Here is a 9,718-nt window from a genome sequence, read left to right as displayed (position 1 = left end):
TTAACTAGCCTGCTGCATAATTTTTTCACTTTGATTTTGGGGGTGTCTTTGAATTGAGCCCTCTGTAGTTTGATCATTTTCATTTCCATCAAACAACGTGGCATCCTTTCATTTCTAACAGGAACGGAACCGATCCCACACTCCGATTGAATGCTTCTGTCTATATACAGCTTCCTAAGTGCTGGAACACAAGTCCAATGGATCTGGCTATAGGAACCCCCAAGAGACTAGACGACACCAGTCTGGGAGGACATCAGGAATGACCTTTATTTGAGATCTCTCACAAAATATATACAGCGGGGTGACTAAAACCTAACCTAATTAGCATGAGCTAATTATCTAAATCAACACTCAGATTAGTTGACTGAGGGATAAGACTTTTCGGCTCCTGCCGAATTCAATTGCAGGTTAATTAGCACAAACAACAAAACAACAATAGGTGAAATACTCTTAAGAATCTGTGTCAAGCCAGACTAGACTCATTTACATTATACAAGACAGTCAGGGTGGCTGGAGGTGATGATATTAGCATCTAAGAGTCTGTCTCTAAGAGTTTGTGTCCCAATAGTGTGATTTAGTCTATTGCTAACATGGCATTTACATATCCAGAGTCTATGTGTCTTGGGGGGGGCACGGACCTGAATCCAAGTAACACCACCTCAGGGGTCCCCAGGCATACAGCTCACAAAGAGCACCGTTCCCCCAAATGCGAGGGACCATAATCACAAGGCAAGAGGCTCGCATTCAGTCCCCTCCAAGAGCCTCGGTCCCAGCTAGGTCTGTCACACCCCTGAAGACGCATTTTGATGACGAAATGTTGGGTGATGTCAGTGATGTGTGACGAGTGACGCAGACGGACGGTAAGACGGCAAGACGGCGGCCATATTTATGGTTAGAAGCATTCTATGCTGTACAATGTTTGCTTATTACTGACCAAATGTGAGTCTATTTTACTTTGTTTTAATAAAATTTTGGCATAAAGATGTTTGCGCAATGAGCATTCTTCCTCTGCCTCTTACATTTGCATCACCATTGAGCTATCATATGTATATTGGAATATATTTGGTACATTTGGCTCGAGAGGAACAGCTCCTATCCCCTCCTCAGATATGAGAGATATATTTCTTTGGGATATCCTGTAATGTCGATTGCCTTTTGAACTGGGATTCAATGTCTTCTCCATCGTCCTGAAATACTTAATGTGTATGGCCCATACACTGATGGTAAGGGTCAGTGTGTTTGAGTGAAGGTGATGGTGGCCTCATTAATTTTTTATGGTGCACTTTGCACATTAGAAGTTTTTTTCTTCTTGGTGGTTGTCATCTTGAATGGTTCTGCCTCTCTTCATGAATTAACTTTTATTATGAACTTTACATTTGTCATTTATTGTTAAAGAGCGCTACACATTTCTTTAATATCCTTTATTGTATCCAACAATCAGTGTTAGCTGCTATTTGTTTGATTGTGATATTTAGCGCAACAAATTTATTATTTTTATTTTTATGCAGGCAGGTTTGCCTACTATGTTTAGTTAGCTACTTGGCTGCCCAGGTCAGGGGGAAGAGGTTATTGCTTTTGCCACCTTCCCTGATCATGTTCGAAGGCTTTCAGGGGTCCGGCCTGTGATATATAAAAGGGAAAAGGTTGGGGTCACAAGAGCGCGGGCGGAAGGACAGGATTTTTGCAGAAGCTTGTTTCAACCTGGGGGTCCACCTCAGGTGCACCGACCCATCGGGACCCCCATAGCAATGAACGCCTCCATTCAAGATTCTCCAACTATGGACTTTACCCAAAAGGACTTGCACAAGTACACTGGGGGGGGGGTCGGCCACAACTAGAGTTAGATAGGAAAAAAATGTTCTACCCTGTTGCATGTTATTCTGAATATTCAGTAAAAGTTGTCCAACTGCTCTGAGCCTGGTCTAAAGTTATTCAAAGGGTGCATGTTGGGTTCTGGTGTATCCCAAAGAACATGGGTCTGTCATAGCACTAAGGGGTATGTGTAACACCACTGCAAAGGTTAACTTGCAAGGCAAAGAAAAGGTAGTTGCCATGGGTAATTGAAAGGAAGAACGGCTACAGCTACCAGTGGTTTGGAGTGGTACCTGGTTAGGTGACAGATAAATGAACATATTTGCCAGCACACCATGGATCTTCAAATGTCCCTCTGGGTGCAAACATACATTAGTTACAAGAGTGTAGTTACTTGGGACGGTGCATCATATGGAGGAAGTCTGTGTATTTCTGTTGCACACAAGTGACTTATCTCTGAGTCGGGGGGTTGGGCGACTGCCTTAATGTTTGATTTTTCACATGGCAGCAGCCTCCGCCTGGCAATAGTGAGCATGCCTTTGGGCAAGGTGTTACCCCAACGTGCATGGGCACAGTAGACCCCACCCACATGCAGGTAAAGCGACTCCTGTGTAAAAGATAGATATGCACAGAAATATAATCAGTAAAGTAAGTGTTATACACTCCCCGACCACTTTATTAGATACACCTGTTCAATAATTACTTGGTAACACAAATTGCTAATTAGCCAATCACATGGCAGCAACACAATGCATTTAGGCATCTAGACGTGGTGAAGATGACTTGCTGAAGTTCAAGCCAACCATCATAATGCATAGCTCCCAACTGTCCCTGATTTCTGATTCCTCTGCTGAGGTAGTGGTCCTTTTTGGGTTCCGTAAGCCAGCGCGTTCACCTAAGGTGTTCCCGTATCTCACTTATTTTGACAAGTTCATTTACAAGGAATGGGGTCGACCGCAACGGACCTTTTTGGTCCCCAAATACATGTCGGTGCGTTACCCCTTCGAGGAGAGCCTTCTCAAAAAGTGGTCGGCTCCTCCGGTCATGGATCCCCCAGTATCCAGGTTAAACAAAGTAACCACGATCCTGGTAGAGGAGACTCCTGCATTTAAGGATCCCACGGACAGGAAGGCCGAGGCGGTGGCTCGTTCCTTGTTTATGGTTGTGGGGTCAGCCGTGCGACCAGTACTGGCATCTGCACCTTGAATTGGGAGAACAATAGGCTTCTCCTGTCTACGTGGAACTAGCAGACCAAGTAGTGCAAGGCCTTAAGTACGTTTGTGACATGGCCCTGGATACTCTTCCCCTGTTATTCAGGGCTTTAGTGTCAGCAGTGGTGCTTCGGCGCCTGATTTGGTTAAAATGCTGGTCTGCTGACCAGGCATCCAAGAAAGTCCTAACAGATCTCCCCTTCCTTGGCGACCGGCTTTTTGGAGCCTCTTTGGATGACATTATTAAGAATGGCACTGGTGGTAAGAGTACACTAGTAAACGTCCCCAGCCCGACAAGACGTCCATGGAAGGTCAGAAACGTCCCTGGAACCGCAAGCCTAACAAGCCTGCGAACAAAAGTGCTACCGCATGAAGGCTTGCCTTCAGGAGTTTGCAGCCCGGTGGTCCTCTTGGCTGTCCGACCAATGGGTCTGCGATCTGATTTCCTACGTTTCTCTCTTGGCCACCAAACAGATTCTTCCCCTCCAGCATTCCTGTTCTCCCGGCTCGCCGGGAGGACCTATCGGGGGCCGTAAGGGACTTGCTGAATCGCGGGGTGATTGTACCTGTTTTCCGGAATCGGAACATTTCCAGGGGTTCTACTCAAACCTGTTTGTAGTTCCCAAGAAGGAAGGTGTACGTCCAATCTTGGATCTAAAAGCCCTCAATCACTTTGTGAAAGTGCAGAGGTTCAGAATGGAATCAGTTCGCTCAGTAGTCGCTGCACTCCATCAGGGGGACTCCCTGGCATCCTTAGACATCCAGGATGCGTACCTGCACATACCCATATGCCTCCGGCATCAAAAGTTTCTGCGGTTGGCAGTCGGGGAAGCCCACTATCAGTTTGTGGCTCTCCCTTTTGGTTTGGCATCAGCCCCCCGAGTCTTTACCAAGGTATTGGCTTCAGTTTTGGGGTTGCTGTGGCAACATGGGATCGCAATCGTGGGATACCTAGAAGATCTCCTCCTGAGAGCATCTTCCGCCTCAGAATTAGAGGAGGATGTGGCGATCACCATGCAGACCCTGCAAGAATTTGGGTGGCTCTTAAACCTAAAGAAGTCGGTGGTAGTACCGACCCAGCGTTGGAGTACCTAGACTTACTGCTGGACTCCCGGGAAGTGAGAGTGTTTCTCCCTTCAGACAAGCTGCAGACTCTCAGAGCCTCAGTAAAACTGCTGATGAACCGCAAGTGGTCGTCACTTTGCTTCTGCATGCGAGTCCTGGGTCTCATGGTGGCCTCTTATGACGCAGTACCGTATGCCCAGTTCCACACCAGAGTTCTGCAGAAGGAGATTTTGTCAAAGTGGGACAAATCTCCATTGTCCCTGGATCGGCAGATCCAGTGAGCCAGCTAGTCAGAGATCTTGTGGCTGAGGTCCCCGGTGCTTCAGTCCGGGAAGTCGTTCCTACCTCTAAAATGGACAGTAAGCACAACGGATGCCAGCCTATCCGGCTGGGGTGGAGTGATGGGGATTCAGTCGGCTCAGGGCCTCTGGTCGATGGAGGAATCCAAATTGCCGATCAATCTGCTCGAGCTGAGAGCGATCAGGCTATGCCTCTCCACATGGTCGATGAGACTGCGAGGGCGTCCGATCAGAATCCAGTCAGACAACGCCACTGCGGTGGCATATGTCAATCACCAAGGAGGAACAAGAAGCTCAGCCGCCGCGCAGGAGGTTGCTCACATACAGAGCAGCATGTACCGGCCCTGTCGGGCATTTACATCCCGGGAGTGGAGAACTGGCAGGGGGACGATCTCTGTCATATCACAAGGCAGAATGGGGAAATGCCTTGTCTACATAGGCACTTCCCCGTTCTGTGGCTCCGTGTCACGATTGCTGGGAGACTGGCAGACATTGAGTCTGAGGGTCCCGTGGGCACGGTCACGCTGTACATGGCGGGTGCACTCCACCAATTAAAGGGGACACACAGGTACACCCATTTGCCCACCGCTGCCATTGTGCCGATGTATATCGGCGTGCAGCGGTTGGCAAACGATTAAACACCACGGCCTTCCTGAGTATTGTTGCTGACCATGTCCATCCCTTTATGACTACAGTGTCCCCATCTTCTGATGGCTCCTTCCAGCAGGATAATCCACCATGTCACAAAGCTCCAATCATCTCACCACTGGACAATGAGGTCCCTGTCCTCCAATGGCCTCCACAGTCCCCACATCTCATCCAATAGAGCACCTTTTGGGTTGTGGTGGAGCGGGAGATTTGCATCATGGATGTGCAGCTGACAAATCTGCAGCAACTGCGTGATGCCATCATGTCACTATGGTGCAAAATCCCTGAGGAATGTTTCCAACACCTTGTATCTATGCCACCAAGAATGAAGACAAAAGGGGATCCAACCCGGTACTAGCAAGGTGTACCTAATAAAGTGTCCGATGTGGGTATACTGTATATGGAGAAGTGATGAATGGGTATATATATATATATATATATACATACTGTATATGGAGAAGTGATGTGTGGGTATATATATATATATATATATATATATATATATATATATATATATACTGTATATGGAGAAGTGATGTGTGGGCATATATATATATATATATATATATACTGTTTGTGGAGAAGTGATGAGTGGGTGTATATATATATATATATATATATACATACTGTATATGGAGAAGTGATGTGTGGGTATATATATATATATATATATATATATATATATATATATATATATACTGAATATGGAGAAGTGATGTGTGGGCATATATATATATATATATATATACTGTATGTGGAGAAGTGATGAGTGGGTGTATATATATATATATATACACTGTATATGGAGAAGTGTACAGAAGTGATGTGTGGGTATATATATATATATATATATATATATATATATACTGTATATGGAGAAGTGATGTGTGGGTATATATATATATATATATATACTGTATATAGAGAAGTGATGTGTGGGTATATATATATATATATATATATATATATATGTACTGTATATGGAGAAGTGTACAGAAGTGATGTGTAGGTATATATATATGTACTGTATATGGAGAAGTGTACAGAAGTGATGTGTGTGGAAATAAATAACAGGTTTTCTTGATCATACATCACGGGACACAGGAGCTTCATTACATAGTGGGTTATATAGGCACCTCTGGTGATTGGACACTGGTTGACCCTAATTAAAGAGAATTCCTCCCCTATATAACCCCTCCCATCCGGGAGGCACCTCAGTTTTTTCGCCAGTGTCTGGTCGATGGTCACGTAAAACTTAGCTCTATGCGGGTCCCGGCGAGGGCCGAAGGGCTACAACAAACCGGATCCATACCTCGGGCCGATATTTGACTCCCAAGATGGTATGGTACCCGGGCCTCGTCTGCCGAAGACACGAGGTTTTGCCTGTAAGTCCTCTCCATTGGAAGACTGGACTCTGGGACAACCAGACTTGGGGTACTGTTGACTCAGGGCGCCCGTAAGTTTCTGGCAGAGTTTTTTACAAGGCCCAGGTAGGAGGATCTTTTCGTAAGAACCCCAGATACGCCTGAAGGTTGGCTAACAATACCCGCCGTGATGGGTGAAGGCTGGAATTGGTCTAAACACAGCAATTCCTGCGGCGGGGAACAGGTATGGGAAGTCATCCTATATATTTAATATATGAATGGATTTCTTCACTGTGAGTAGTTGTATGTCTTACCTGGTTTCCTCCACTAGATGGAGTAAGAGCAGCCTGATGCATACTTACATGCCTTTCAATACTAACACGCTCAGTGAAGTGCCTGGTTCTCCAGCTCTCACGTCTCCTTGCAGTCCCTGCCACAATAAAGGTAAAAAAGGGGTCCCACGCAGATCAGGGGGTCCCAGGTCACTCCTTTTGGGTTCTCCTCCCCCCCCCCCCCGGATCCCGTGGTCCTCGTGCACGCGCGCGGGCGCGTGCACGCGCGCCGGGCGCGCTCCCGGCCTAATGGGGAAAGGGGGGGGGGTGTGGTTGCCAGCTGTGCACAATCAGGTGCTCTATGCTGTAATGCAGGCGCCAAAACGGCCGATTTAAAAGCCCAGAGCGTCAGGGGACTGTAAGGTGAGACACAGGAGCTGTGGGCTGTAAGCATCCGTGGGATTGGATCCAGGAAAACCCTAAGACACCTACTCGGCATCATATTGTGCAGTTAAGCTAATATTGATTTATTGTGAGACTTTAAGCACAAACAAGTGATTGCATTTTACATTAGTAACTCTGCTTTGTAGCTCAGTACTATGTCTCCTCGTAAGAGGGTTTCAGGGGCAGGTAACAAAAGCACTGGCAGGTCACCGCCTAGGTCCATTTCAAAAGTGCATGCAGATTACCATCCCCCTCTGCAAGAGTGGAGCCTGCATCTCAAGACGAGTCAGTGCCCCTTTCAGGCTTTGCAGCCTCTCCTAATGTCGCAGCCCCGGTATATGTCACTGAGGACTCCCTTAGGGCTACATTGGAGAGTTTTGAAGGGAGGATAATGAATTTTATTTCTGCTTCCCTAAAAGATAGCAGAAAAAGGGGTAGATCCCCTCCCTCTGCTGAAATCCCTCTCTCAGACAGTTGTTCTGAAAATGAGGAGAGATCCCTATCTTTGGATAGGGATCATGAGCAGTCGGATCAGTCAGAGGATGAGGAGTTAGTCCCCTCCTCCCAGGCACTCAGAAAGCAGGTGCAGTATTATACTGAATTGGTGCGTACCACATTCAGAATGCCTGCTACTGAAGTCGCTACATCCTCTGTCTCTTCCCTGGGAGTCAGGAAAGCCTCACAGACTGCCTGTTCCTTTCCAATTCATCCTTTAATGGCTGACTTGATGTATAAGGACTGGGGACATCCCGATAAACTGTTTTCTCCTCCCAAGAGGTTTTCTATGTATTATCCCGTGGAGGAAAGTTTCACCAAGAAATGGGGGGCCCCATCTGTTGATGCGGCTATCTCTTGTGTGAATAAAAACCTAACTTGTCCTTTGGATAATGCGCAGGTATTTAAGGATCCAGCTGACAAAGGGCTGGAAACCTTGTTAAAAGCCTCCCTTTCCATGGCCGGCGCTGTGGTGCAACCTACAGTCGCAGCCGTGGGGTTGTGTCAGTTCCTTAAGGAACAGGTTAAACAGATGTTTGAACTCCTTCCCAATGAGGAAGTAGAGAAATATGCAGAAATGCCTCACATCTTATGTTTCATAATTGATGCGATTTTGGATTCTGTCCAACAAGCATCACGTTTGTCCCTCATGTTGGTACACATACGAAGGGCTCTATGGCTAAAGAATTGGGCTGCTGAGATGTCATGCAAAAGCATTTGGCTGGGTTCCCGTTTAAAGGGGAACGGTTGTTTGGAGAGGAATTAGATAAATTCGTCCAAAATATTTCGGGAGGTAAATCTACACTCCTTCCAGTCAAGAAGAGTAAACGTCCTTCATTCAGGCGTACTCTTTCTCCCGAAGCATCAAGCTCTAAACAGTGGCGACGGCCTTCCCAGCCCTCCTCGGCTGGAAAGCCTCAGGGCTGAGCCCAGGGACAGAAAAAGACTTGGGGGCGGAAGCCTGCCAAGCAAACCTCCAAGACCTCCTTGTGAAGGGGCGCCCCCGCTCGGCCGAGTGGGGGGAAGGCTCCTGCAGTTTGCAGGCGCCTGGCGGGAGGAGATTCAGGACAGATGGGTGATCTCTTCAGTGTCTCTGGGCTACAGGCTAGAGTTTCAGGAGATTCCACCTTCTCGTTTTCTAAGGTCAAGGATCCCCAGGGATCCGATAAAGCAGAAACCGCTATTTGTGGCCTTAGATCAATTACTATCCCAGGGTGTGATAGTAGAAGTGAGCCCGAAAGATCAGGGTTCAGGTTTTTATTCGAATCTCTTCACCGTTCCAAAACCAAGCGGAAGTGTCAGACCTATCTTGGATCTGAGAGACTTAAACCGGTTTCTACACATCCAGACCTTCCGGATGCAGTCAATACGCACTGTGCTCTCCTCCCTACAAGGAGGAGAATTCATGGCATCAATAGATATCAGAGACGCATATCTTCATGTGCCAATATTTCCCGCACACCAGAAGTTTCTGAGGTTCGCGGTAGAGCAGCACCATTTTCAATTTGTGGCCCTGCCGTTTGGCCTAGCCACGGCACCCGAGTCTTCACGAAGATTCTAGACCCTCTCTTAGCAATCTTAAGAGTTCAGGGCATAGCCGTCATGGCTTACCTAGACGACTTACTTCTCGTAGAGAGAACTGCAACATGCCTAAGTCGCAGCATCACCAAAACGCTAGAACATCTGGGCCACCTAGGTTGGATTATAAACCTAGAAAAGTCATCTTTAAACCGACCACCAGGTTGGATTACCTGGGTCTGATTATCGACACCGCTCAAGTCAGGGTGTTCCTTCCAAAGCCAAAGGCCTTGGCCATTGGAGATCTGGTGCGCCTGATTCTGGGCAGAAGATCTTCCTCCATTCGGTTGTGCATGAGACTGTTGGGAAAAATGGTCGCCTCTTTCGAGGCCGTTCCATTCGCCCAGTTCCACTCAAGGCCCTGCAAGGATGCATCCTTGCGATTTGGAACAGGAAGCCCCAATCCCTGGATCTTCCTATGCGTTTATCCCCTCGGGCACGCAAAAGTCTTGTCTGGTGGTTACAGACCGAAAATTTGCTGAAGGGCAAAACCTTTCTTCCCCTCTCGTGGAAGATTGTCACCACGGATG

This window comes from Lithobates pipiens, unplaced genomic scaffold (genome assembly GCF_037356315.1).
Source record: "Lithobates pipiens isolate NorthernLeopardFrog02 unplaced genomic scaffold, aLitPip1_a1.2 Scaffold_23, whole genome shotgun sequence".
NCBI classification, from domain to species: Eukaryota; Metazoa; Chordata; class Amphibia; order Anura; family Ranidae; genus Lithobates; species Lithobates pipiens.
This window is presented reverse-complemented; position numbering follows the sequence as displayed.